A 14,000-nucleotide genomic window follows, 5' to 3' on the forward strand; every position below is an offset into this window, starting at 1 on the left:
GCTAAGAAACAAACTAAGTTCTAAATCTAGTAATACGTAAACCGTCAATAAATATCGTTCTTAGAGCTTTATTCCGGGGACAAAGGGTCCCCCCGTTAAGATAGGCAAAATGCCCTCACTCCCAGAATTAAATCTTTTTAATTTTTTTACGTTCTATGCAATTAAAAAATGAGATAACGCGGATTTTTAGCTCGCCACCCCCTTACTCCTCCCCCCACAGCCAAAAACGTAGAGTTTTCATTCGTAGAATTCACAAATGTATCTGAGGCTTTTACAAAATATGTCCATTTTTTATGGACCCGTAGGTAGAGTGTACATAACCTCAAATTTTTTTTAACTTTTTAAAGCTTATAATTTTTTTTGGAGGGGGCTGCAGGTCCAATTTTTTTGCATTTTGTGTACTTTATCAAAAGCTAACCCTCTGAGTTTTTTCAGATTTTTCCGTTAGGTGCGCCATCTTGAAAAATCCGGAAAACTGTTTTTTAGGGATTTTCTCCATTTTATAGACAGCAACATAAATCAACTCAAGGTTTTGTTAATAGATTATGTATAATTTGAAATAACTGAGTATTTTAGGATTATCAAAAATTGGGCAAAACACTATTAAACCCCCAAAAACCATGTTTTTTTAAGTTATATAAGGGTTTTTGCGGGCTTAATGATATTTTTTGAGATCGATACAGCCTTAATATTTTGTTTTTCATTTTTTTTACGTTATATGTCCTTAAAAAATAAGACTTATCGAATTTTTAGCCCACTTCCCCTATTACCCCTCCCCCACAGCCAAAAACGTCAATTTTTCGATTTTATTTTTTTTTTAAGTTGGTTTGCAATTAAATTATTAATGTTGTTATAAAGCTGTTTCTTTGTGGCATTTTTGTAATTAACTATTCTAAATGGGAAATAAGGCACAATTTAACTAAAAATTGATTTTATTTTCCATCTGTAATGCGTTAGAGAGAATTCGATAATATGTGACACACTGAAAAAAGGGTTTGGGACGATCTATATAAATAAGTCAGATTAAATTAAATTATTAGAAGATTTTTACCAAGCAACATTTTTGTTTAATTTATTAATATTTTGTTTTTTGATAACGACGTCCGTGGTGGACGTCGAAACGTTAATAAAATCATTTTTTAGTTAAATTGTGGCTTATTTCTCATTTAAAATAGTTAATAATTATTAAATTATAAATAATTACAAAAAATTCACACGCATACGCAATAATAAATTTAAGAAAAAGACATTTTAATATATCATACTTCTTGTAGTTTTGTGAATCAAAACATTTTGTTCTTTGTTCATTAGTTCGTATTTAGTAGGTACCCTAATATTACCTTACATTATACATATTCTAATTATTCAAACATGTGCTTGTACCATCTACGTAACCTATAGGTATCTCTGCCCATAATGTCATTTTGCTTCACGTTTGCTGCCACATAAAACACCATAAAAAGAATCAGGAAAGTATTACCAAAGAATATACTGTTGTGGAATAGGGATGTTCACTAATTTTTAAATATAGTTAAATTCAATAGATTACAAGGTATATAAAAACGTAACAATCATAAAACTGTTTAAAAATGTATATTTTTTAAGATAAATGAGTTCATAATGTTGATTTTCTTGGAGGCTAGAAAAACGGTACCCTGCAGCGAGGCTACGGTCTGTGACGTCAGCAGTTGTAACGTCTTTGATCGACGACTAGTTTTGTATACTTATTTACTCAGTGTATTTGAATGTGCGCAGTTTTTTACGTATTTAATTATTAAAAATAAAGCCAAATAAGTGGTGTTTTGTTCCTGGGTGTGTAAATACATCAAAAAACAGTTCTGATAAGATTTTTATTACCGTTCCAGCCAATTTAAAACAGAAAAAGAAATGGTTTGTTGCAGCTAGAACTTAAAATAACTAACTTAAAGAACTAACTTAATAAAATAAACATTATAGAAGTTTTCCAGAGACTTTCGGCCCTTGGTAATAATGTAATTGTTCTTTCTGCATTTACATTTTTCAAAAATACTTACTTATTAGTTTTCTCAGGATTGGAAAAAAATGAATGAATTTAAATAGCATTGGACCAAGATTTTGCACCTACCCCCTTAAAGAGTAAATGAAAAAGTTTCGGGACCTCAAATTTGTATTCCTTAAACTGGGATATTCCTAAAAACGGGATTCTAATAATACATACAGTAAAAGTAAACCTTGAAATAACTACATGTGGATGTAGGTATGACTTTATATTATATTAAAATCATTAATAATTTAGTGAAAAGATTGGTTGAAATGAAAATGTATAATACCCAAGTTCAAAAATATTTTTTACCTTGGAACAGTTGTCAACTCGAAATACGAAACAACCGAAATAAGATCTAGAGTTGAAAAGGACATAGCAACATTTAACAACATGCATGAGAAATATTTTCACCCATTGCGACATAATATCTCTCCCACTAAAAATGCGGCTGCTAAAATGTTATTATTTCCGGTCTTGCTATATGGCGCAGAGGCCTGGACAATAATGGAAACATTAATGAAAAAGCTAGAGGCATTCGAGATGTGGGTGTACCCACGTATCCTCAAAATATCCTGGGCGACCCACACCAACGTACAAGTATTGCGTCGAATGGGAAAACAAAAAGAAATCTCTTTTACAATTAAGAAACGAAATCTTAAATATTTCGGTCATATCATGAGGCATGATAAATATCGTATACTCCAACTGATAACCCAAGGTAAAATAGAGAGCAAACGCGGACCCGGAAGAAAAGACACTCATGACTTAAAAACTTACGCCAATGATTTGGACAAAAATCGATCGAGTTATTCAGAAACGCCTCAAATGAAATTAAAATTGCCATGATGATAGCCAACCTCCACAACGGACAAGGCACATGAAGAAGAATAAAAATATTTTTAATACACCTAACCAAGGTAAAGTAATAACCAGCCAAAATGTATGTATACCATATGCATGCGTACAATGCATGCATACAACTTTCTCTATTTTTTTTGTGGAGTATTAAGCATTTATTTTTTTAGCTTAAAGAAGACCGCCCTGAACTTGGCACACTTAATGATAGCACCCTTCCAAATTTTTAGAGTTCTGAGCTCTTTTTAAAGAGTTCTATAGTTCTCGCCGGGGTGCAGAAAGAGTTCTGCAGTTTAAATGCCGTTTTTTTTTAAACAAATTTTGGGGTGCCAATTTCAGGCCGCACCCCTTTTGTGCGGAAGGGTAGTTCCAGGTGCACAATTTGGAAGAAAATAAAGAGTTCTAGAGTTCTCAATAGTTTTTTTTAAGAGTTCCGTCATAGTACGCGAGTTAGGGGCATTTGAGAAAAAAGCGAGGATTTGCCGCCGCATGCGTATTGAACGATACTTGAGAATTATTATAGTTTAATATTATTATAGTATAATATTATTATGGACTAAAAATAGCTTTTCATGGAGCAAATCGAATCAAAAGGAGCAAAAAAATTTGTAAGACAATATTAACATTTAAACAATCGATGCATATTCCCTTTTTTTATCAAAGTGTACTAAAAATTTAATGTATATTGAATCTCGAATTAGTAATTATTTACATAAGAATTTTTGTCTTTAATTATACAAGTTTATGAATAATTTATTCATAATTCATAAACAATAAATTAGAGTTGTTATATTTTTGTTAACCGCCCTGAGCTTGGAACCCTTAATGATAGCACCCTTCATGAATCAAAGGATTATTATTAACCATTAAACTATATCTGCATATGTGGTTCATCTTTTTTAAAGAAAAAATATTTTTTCTTTAAGAAAGATGAACCACATATGCAGATATAGTTTAGTGGTTAATAATAATCCTTTGATTCATTTTCCATGAAATCTGTGTCAGAAAAATATTCTGAAGCCGTTCCCGGGATTCGAACCCGGGACCTCCGCGACAACTGAAAATAGCGAAGAGCGCTACCCACTGTGCTATTGAAGGCACATGAGAAATTCCGTAAAAACATAGAGTTTAAGTTTTGAGCTTGAGCAACGAAAAAATATTGCAATTCACTATTTTATTACCTTCAAAAATCGTCATTTTGTAATAATTAATATTTGTGAAAATGTCGCAAGTTGTGCTAGCTCAAGATAAATTAGGAAGGATGAAAATCATGCAAATGTAAACGAAAACGAGCACGTAAAGAATATTAGAATCGATTTTTACTGATGAGCAATCGATGCACAACATATTTATTTATCTATTAAACTGATGAGCATCAAGTTAGCTAAACACCTATCACAAATCGATTCGAAAGTAGGTGGATAATTTGCCGCTAATTAGTCGTTAATTAGTTGTGAAAATACCGATTTTCTCGTTTCTTTTTTTTTTATTTTTTTAGGTGCTTTGCTAACTTGATATAAAGTTAGCAAAGCACACCTCCGAAAAATGACTTTAGAGCGTTCGTAGGAGAATCGGAATAGGATTAGTTTTTGCCGCTAATTAGTCGCTAATTAGTTGTGAAAAAATTAATTTTCTAAATTAATTTTTTTTTTGTTTTTTTTTGGGTGCTTTGCTAACTTGATATAAAGTTGGCAAAGCACGCTTCCATAAAATGATTTTAGGGATTTCGTAAAAGAATGAAAATAGAATGAGAATTTGCCGCTAATTAGTCGCTAATTAGTTGTGAAGAAATGAATTTTCTAAATTAATTTTTTTTTGTTTTTTTGGGTGCTTTGCTAACTCGATATAAAGTTGGCGAAGCACGCCGCTATAAAATGATTTCAGAGTTTTCGTAAGGGAATGAGAATAAAATGAGAATTTGCCGCTAATTAGTCGCTAATTATTTGTGAAGGAATTTTATTCAGAAAAAAAATTTTTTTTTTGTTTTTCACGGTGCTCCGCTTACTCGATATAAAGTTGGCAAAGCACGACTCCATACAATCATTTTAGGGTTTCCGTAGAAGAATAGCAATGGAATAAGAATTCTTTGCTAATTAGTCGTGCATTAGTTGTGAGAATACCAATTTTGTCGTTTTTTTCGTTTTTGACGGTTCTTTGCTGACTTGATATAAAGTTCGCAAAGCATGCATCCATAAAATGATTTAGGTTTTTTTTAAGAAGCATGGAAATAGGATCAGAATTTGCCGCTAATTAGTCGCTAATTAGTTGTGAAGAAATTAATTTTCTAAATTAATTTTTTTTTGTTTTTTCGGGTTCTTTGCTACTTGATATAAAGTTGGCAAGCACACCTCCGAAAAATCATTTTAGGGTTTTCGTAGAAGAATAGGAATAGAAAAAAAATTTGCCGCTAATTAGTCGTGAATTAGTTGTGAGAATACCGATTTTGTCGTTTATTTTTTATTTTTTATTTTTAGGTGCTTTGCTAACTTGATATAAGGTTAGCAAAGCACACCTGCAAAAAATGACTTTCGAGCGTTCGTAGAAGAATGGGAATAGAATGAGAATTTGCCGCTAATTAGTCGCTAATTAGTTCTGAAAAAAATAATTTTTTTTATTAATTTTTTTTTTTGTTTTTTTGGGTGTTTTGCTAACTTGATATAAAGTTGGCAAAGCACGCCTCAATCAAATGATTTAAGGGTTTTCGTAAAAAAATGAGAATAGAATGAGAATTTGCCGCTAATTAGTCGCTAATTAGTTGTGAAAAAATGAATTTTCTTAATGAATTTTTTTTTCGTTTTTTTGGATGCTTTGCTAACTTGATATAAAGTTGGCAAAGCACGCCCCCATAAAATGATTTTATGGGTTTCGTAAAAGAATGAAAATATAATATGAATTTGCCGCTAATTAGTCGCTACTTAGTTGTGAAGAAATGAATTTTCTAAATTAATTTTTTTTTGTTTTTTTGGGTGCTTCGCTAACTTGATATAAAGTTGGCGAAGCACGCCTCCCTAAAATGATTTTAGTGTTTTCGTAAAAGAATGAAAATAGAATCAGAATTTGCCGCTAATTAATCGCTAATTAGTTGTGAAGGTATTTCATCCATAAATTCTGTTTTTTTTTTTGGTTTTTACGGTGCTTCGCTTACTCAACATTAAGTAGGCAAAGCACGCATCTTTAAAATGATTTAAGTTTTTTCGTAAAAGCATGGAAATAGGATGAGAATTTGTCGCTTATTAGTCGCTAATTAGTTGTGGACGAATTTTTTTAGCAATTTTTTTGATATTATTTTTGTTGTTTCAGGTGCTCCGCTAACTCGATGTAAAGTTAGTAAAGTACACGTTCAAAAAATGACTTCAGAGCGTTCGTAGGAGAATGGGAATAGGATTAGTTTTTGCCGCTAATTAGTCGCTAATTAGTTGTGAAAAAATTAATTTTCTAAATTAATTTTTTTTTTTTGTTTTTTCGGGTGCTTTGCTAACTTGATATAAAGTTGGCAAAGCACGCTTCCATAAAATGATTTTAGGTATTTTGTAAAAGAATAAAAATAGAATGAGAATTTGCCGCTAATTAGTCGCTAATTAGTTGTGAAGGAATGAATTTTCTAAATGAATTTTTTTTTTGGGTGTTTTGCTAACTTGATATAAAGTTGGCAAAGCACGCCTCAATAAAATGATTTAAGGGTTTTCGTAAAAAAATGAGAATAGAATGAGATTTTGCCGCTAATTAGTTGCGAAGGAACTTCATTCAGAACATTTTTTGTTTTGTTTTTTACGGTGCTTCGCTTACTCGATATAAAGTTGGTAAAGCACGCCCTGATACAATCTTTTCAGGGTTTTCGTAAAAGAATATGAATAGAATAAGAATTTGTCGCTAATTAGTCGTGCAATAGTTGTGAGAATACCAATTTTGTCGTTGTTTTTTTGTTTTTTACGGTTCTTTGCTGACTTCATATAAAGTTTGCCCGACCGCCACATTATTCCACAACTAATTAGCAACTTATTAGCGGCAAGTCACCATCCAATTCCAACTGTTTGTTCCCTTTCTGAAGTTTTTTTTTTATTGCCTGCTCTGCTAAAGATATATCAAATGACAAACGCACCCGTAAAAAGAAAATTTTAAAATAAACGCCTCATATGATAAAAGTAGAATTTATCAATAGCATTCTATCATCCGAGTCACACTTTCAACAATTACACTTACAAAAGTTAGACTTTTTTTACACTTTTATCAACATATATACAAATTTTTACACATTTTCAACAATAACACTTACGACAAAAAAACAACAAAAAGATTGATTGAAAAAATTAATATCTTTACAACTAATTAGCGGCAAAAACTAATCCTATTCTCATTCTTCTACGAACGCTCTGAAGTCATTTTTTGAACGTGTACTTTACTAACTTTATATCGAGTTAGCGGAGCGCCTGAAACAACAAAAATAATATCAAAAAAATTGCTGAAAAAAATTCGTTCACAACTAATTAGCGACTAATTAGCGACAAATTCTCATTCAATTTTTATTCTTTCACGAAATCCCTAAAATCATTTTATGGAAGCGTGCTTTGCCAACTTTATATCAAGTTACCAAAGCACCTAAAAAACAAAAAAAAAATTCATTTAGAAAATTCATTCCTTCACAACTAATTAGCGACTAATTAGCGGCAAATTCTCATTCTATTTTTATTCTTTCACGAAATCCCTAAAATCATTTTATGGAAGCGTGCTTTGCCAACTTTATATCAAGTTACCAAAGCACCCAAAAAAACAAAAAAAAATTAATTAAAAAAATTAATTTCTTTACAATTAATTAGCGACTAATTAGCGGCAAATTCTCATTCTATTCCCATTCTTCTACGAACGCTCGAAAGTCATTTTTTGGAGTTGTGCTTTGCTAACCTTATATCAATTTAGCAGAGCACCTAAAAAAATAAAAAAAAATAAATAAACGACAAAATCGGTATTCTTACAACTTATTCACGACTAATTAGCGGCAAATTTTTTTTCTATTTCCATTCTTTTACGATAACCCTAAAATGATTTTTCGGAGGTGTGCTTGCCAACTTTGTATCAAGTTAACAAAGCACCCAAAAAAACAAAAACAAAATTAATTTAGAAAATCAATTTGTTCACAACTAGTTGGCGACTAATTAGCGGCAAATTCTGATCCTATTTTCATGCTACTACAAAAAAACCTAAATCATTTTATGGATGCGTGCTTTGCGAACTTTATCAAGTCAGCAAAGAACCGTCAAAAACAAAAAAACGACAAAATTGGTGTGTTCACAACTAATGCACGACTAATTAGCAAAGAATTCTTATTCCATTGCTATTCTTCTCCGGAAACCCTAGAATGATTGTATGGAGTCGTGCTTTGCCAACTTTATATCGAGTAAGCGGAGCACCGTGAAAAACAAAAAAAAAATTTTTTGTGAATAAAATTCCTTTACAAATAATTAGCGGCAAATTCTCATTTTATTCTCATTCCCTTACGAAAACTCTGAAATCATTTTATAGCGGCGTGCTTCGCCAACTTTATATCGAGTTAGCAAAGCACCCAAAAAAACAAAAAAAAAAATTAATTTAGAAAATTCATTTCTTCACAACTAATTAGCGACTAATTAGCGGCAAATTCTCATTCTATTTTCATTCTTTTACGAAATCCCTAAAATCATTTTATGGAAGCGTGCTTTGCCAACTTTATATCAAGTTAGCAAAGCACCCAAAAAAACAAAAAAAAAATTAATTTAGAAAATTAATTTTTTCACAACTAATTAGCGGCAAAAACTAATCCTATTCCGATTCTCCTACGAACGCTCTAAAGTCATTTTTCGGAGGTGTGCTTTGCTAACTTTATATCAAGTTAGCAAAGCACCTAAAAAAATAAAAAAAAAAAGAAACGACAAAATCGGTATTTTCACAACTAATTAACGACTAATTAGCGGCAAATTATCCACCTACTTTCGAATCGATTTGTGATAGGTGTTTAGCTAACTTGATGCTCATATTAAACTGTTGTAATAGCTTTATATTGCGCTAGAAAAACCTCCTTGAAAAAGGATGCTGGTTATGCAAACTCCAATATCGATAAACAGAAATACAATATTATACTAAATATTTGCAAATCAATAATAGATAATGCATTTTTTGGTTTATTAAACTAATTGTACTTCTCATTAAAAAGAATGCTAAATGAGCGAATTTGAACTAAAATGAGCACTACTTTACGAGTAGTAGAGTCATTATTCCCAAATGACCAATCGACGTGTAACCTGTTTTCTATTTTTTATTTGTTATACTAATTGCACTGGTTTGATATTAATCTCGAACAACCTCGTTAAAAAAGGATGCTGATACTGGAAATTATAAAAAATATAAAGAAAAAATTTTTAATTAAGTATCAGAAATTAATGCAATATTTTTTGTACGCCTCCGGATCGAAAACGCTCGTTTTCGCTCCGCTCAAACTCGCATTTTCTCCCGTCGACAGAATCGTATGTGCACCTTGAGGAAAAATACTCGTTTGCGTTTTGGACAAGGTTGAAAACACCTTGGCTTCGCCTCGGAGTTCAACTTTGTCCATAAAACGCAAAACTCGTATTTTCCCTCAACGGTGCACAATAGACTATTTTTTTACTATGTAATTGTACTCCTTATTGGTAAAATATGAAACCAAAACGTAGTAAGAGCATATTCACAGATTGACAGATTGACAATCCATATTCACAGATTGACAATCCACGTGTGTCCTCTTTTTTTATTTAATGACCTCATTCATTAAATTCGTTATATATTAACCTAGCACAAACTCATGAAAAAATGATGCTAATCGCGCGAATTTTGACATCAATGAACAAACAATTAATATTGAAGTCATTATTTATAGAACAGAAAACAATGCACAATTTTTGTTTTTTATGAAACTGTTTGTGCTACGTCGATGAATTTTAGCTTGATAACATAAAAATTACTTTTTTATGAGCATTTTTATTGGATGAGTTTGTGCCAACCTGAATTTAAGCCAGCAGAATCATATTAAAATGAAAAAAAGTTCATCTATTGTCAATCTGAGAATATGACTTTGATATTCTTATTCTGCTTGTTTCGGTTTAAATTCGCTTAATTTACAGCATTAATTAATGAATTTGTGCCAGCCTAAATTTAAGCCAGCAGAATCAGTTTAAAATGAAAAATAGCCTTATATTAGCATAATTTATTAAATTATGCTAATTTCAACATGGATGGAAAAATGAAATATTAAAGTCAATATAATTATAAATCAGTAATATGAAGAAATTTTTTTTTATCAAACTAATAGTACTTCTTATTAATAAGAAATGCTGCATAAGCGAATTTAAACCGAAACGCAGCAGAAGCAGAGTAGCATAGTCCACATTCACAGATTGACAATCAACGTGTACCCTCCTTCTTTATTTATTGAACTGATTCATTGTACTTGTTTAATATTGAGCTAGCATAAATTCATTGAAACAGGATGCTAATTGCGCGAATTTCAACATGAATAAACAGGAAATAAATATTAAGACAAAATTGCCATTTTCTTGTCCCATGGCGCTCTGAAACTACATAAGGGGTGGTTCTTTCGCCCAGCACCCCCGAGTTCTCATGTTCAAAAGTGACATGTTTCATTAATAACAAGAGTTCTGGAGGGTGCTGCTGATTTCCAACGTCCGATCGCGATTTAAACGACAAAATTGCCATTTTCTTGTCCCATGGCGCTCTGAAAATACATAAGGGGTGGCTCTTTCGCCCAGCACCCCTAAGTTCTCATGTTCAAAAGTGACATTTGATTTTTAAAAAGAGTTCCGGAGGGTGCTGCTGAGTTCCAATGTCCAATCACCATTTAAACGACGAAATTGCCAATTTTTTGTCCCACAGCGCTATGAAACTACATGAGCGATGGTGTTTTCGCACAGCACCCCCGAGTTCTGAGGTTAACAAGCGACATAATTAATAAATAATAAGAATTCTGCAGGGTGGTACTGAGTTTTAACGTCCAATCGTGTTTTAAAACACAAAATTTTAATTTTCACGTCCAGTAACGCTCTGAAATTACATAAGGGGTGTTTTTTTTGCACAGCACCCTTGAGTTCTGTAGTTCAAAAGTGATGTTTGTGATAAATCACAAGAGTTCTGCAGGGTGCCGTCGAATTTTAACGTCTAATCATGGTTTTATTGCAAAATTTTAATTTTTTGTCTGAAAGCGCTTGAAAACTACACAGGGGTTTATTTACATGGCGCCCCTTGGTTATGAAGTTTGAGAGTTATTCTGTTGATAAATCAATCAAGTTCTGGAGGGTACTGTTGAGTTTCAACGCCCAATCGCGATTTTCTTGTAAAATTTTAATTTTTTCGTCAAATACTGCTCTGAAGTATTTATTAAATAAAAAGGAGGCAAAAAATATTTTTTCTTTAAGAAAGATGAACCACATATGCAGATATAGTTTAATGGTTAATAATAATCCTTTGATTCATGAAGGGTGCTATCATTAAGGGTGCCAAGCTCAGGGCGGTTAACAAAAATATAACAACTCTAATTGATTGTTTATGAATTATGAATAAATTATTCATAAACTTGTATAATTAAAGACAAAAATTCTTATGTAAATAATTACTAATTCGAGATTCAATATACACTAAATTTTTAGTACACTTTGATACAAAAAGGGAATATGCATCGATTGTTTAAATGTTAATATTGTCTTACAAATTTTTTTGCTCCTTTTGATTCGATTTGCGCCATGAAAAGCTATTTTTAGTCCATAATAATATTATACTATAATAATATTAAACTATAATTATTCTCAAGTATCGTTCAATACGCATGCGGCGGCAAATCCTCGCTTTTTTTTCAAATGCCCCTAACTCGCGTACTATGACGGAACTCTTAAAAAAAACTATTGAGAACTCTAGAACTCTTTATTTTCTTCCAAATTGTGCACCTGGAACTACCCTTCCGCACAAAAGGGGTGCGGCCTGAAATTGGCACCCCAAAATTTGTTTAAAAAAAAAACGGCATTTAAACTGCAGAACTCTTTCTGCACCCCGGCGAGAACTATAGAACTCTTCAAAAAGAGCTCAGAACTCTAAAAATTTGGAAGGGTTCTATCATTAAGGGTGCCAAGTTCAGGGCGGTTTAAAGAAGACATGGAAAATTATATGGAATATACACTCAGTAAAGCTGTGGTAGATTTATTTTTTTACAAGATGCCAATAAATCATACACCATTGTTACATCTACACTACAGTCGGTAGTTTATACGAATCGGCTTTCTGAAAACCTTCTTCCATTTTATTTGTTTATTTTTGTAAAACCCAAAATATGTCCTTACAAACAGTCTATCCACTTTAAACTAAACAAATTCACTATAAAACTCCACTTTAACCCTGATAAAACAAGAAGAGAGCAAAATAAAATGACCTGAAACGTCAAACAGGTAAACAGTAACACTATGAGAATGGCGCGCGCTTGGGGTATGCAACTAGTGACGTCAGGCCAATAGAGAAGCGTTCTTGAAATTTAAAATAATGCTAGATTTCTAATAAAGATTTTTTATAGAAAGGCTTTTTCAATTTTGTTAAAATTTTGGACAATTATTCCTAGGGTGTTTCTTAATCGTTTTACATGTTTGAAATGACTTTTTAATTTTTTGTGAACATCCCTATTGTTTTTTAAGGAAATTCAAAAAAAAAATATTAAATTTATAACAACGACCATGAAATGGTAGTTTTTCATCATCCTGTATATGACCAAATTTGTTTAGAATTTAATTTTGCTTTTAAACAAGTGTTTCGGAAAAACTAAAACGATTAGTGATAATTATTCGACGAAATGGACGGGGCATTAACAAAACATTTCGGTGATTAGAAAGTGGAGAGAGCGTTGACGGGACAATAACGTTTTTAAGATCCTTCCGACAACTAGACCGAAATCATTTATGTATGTTGTAAAATTCTGTTAAAGCATCATCAACATTTGACAAATTCAAATGGTCTTCCCAAGGTATCATTGAAAGATAGTTATTGAGACCTTCATAGTCTGCATTTACAAAATCATGATAAAATTCAGTATATTCTAATGACTTACCTCGACGTTCACACAAACTAATATTGTAAGTGTAACTTATGTGATGATAACTATTTTTAAAAATCGGATCAGAAGCTTTTGCTACTTGTAAATCACAAACATTTGTAAATATTAAGTCTAAAAACACATTTCTTTCATTTGGAATGTTAATCATCTGGAAAAAATTCAAGTACCCATAAATCTCAGCTAAGTACAATGCAACACGGTGGCAACACGGTAGCGAGTAGACAAATACCTTGTTATTTTTCGGCTGCAATTAACCCGATTTATCGGGAATTTCAACGAGAAACAAATAACCAAAGTATAAGGAGTGCAAAACCAAGTCAAAAACTAATCAGTAGTGCAAAAAATTGGGATTCTAAAAGGTGAGTCGGCTAAAAAACTATACAAAATTAACCAAAACAAATCCATAAGGTTAATAGATAAGAGCGATAACAGACAAACGAGAGAGCGAAGTCTCGGCCAATTTATTTGCGACGTTGCCACTGTGAGCAAAATATCCCAGGTGACAATATTTTAATTTTTAATTCAATTTTAATTTAATTGTAACAAAGTAAATAAACGGTAGGCACTGCTTTCTCCGCACTTTTGAGGTGGAAAGCAGTGCTTGGCGCCGAATAATAATGAAAAAGTTTTTGGGGAAAGGAAAAGGTTATGAGAGTGATAGCTCGACAACGGACGAAGGTACAAAAAGAAAAATGAGAGAGGGGGACAACGAAAATGAGGAAAGAGAAGAGCACGCGAAGAGCAGAAAGCTTTCAACGAATTCACCACAAAAAAAGTACGAATCAAAACTAGATACCATAATCGAAATGATGAGTAAATTGTCAAACGATGTCACAGAGATAAAGAAAGACCAAAAGAGCAGTAAAGAAGCAATAGAACAGCTCATTGAAGATAACCGAAAGTTGAAGAACGAGAACAAACACCTTAAACAAGAAAACAAGGAAATCAAAGAGGAATTGAAAGAAATAAAGGAAAATATGGAATTTATGGAAAAACAACGGAGGAAGA

General features: G+C 32.0%; 1 protein-coding gene across 5 annotated transcripts in view; it reads right to left on the reverse strand.

Annotated features, from left to right (window-relative positions):
• LOC114339762 (gastrula zinc finger protein XlCGF57.1-like) overlaps positions 1–14,000 on the reverse strand; it is a 108,019-nt gene that overhangs the window by 63,060 nt on the left and 30,959 nt on the right. The gene's annotated exons all lie outside the window — the stretch shown is intronic.

The sequence above is a fragment of the Diabrotica virgifera genome, chromosome 9, assembly GCF_917563875.1.
Source record: "Diabrotica virgifera virgifera chromosome 9, PGI_DIABVI_V3a".
NCBI classification, from domain to species: Eukaryota; Metazoa; Arthropoda; class Insecta; order Coleoptera; family Chrysomelidae; genus Diabrotica; species Diabrotica virgifera.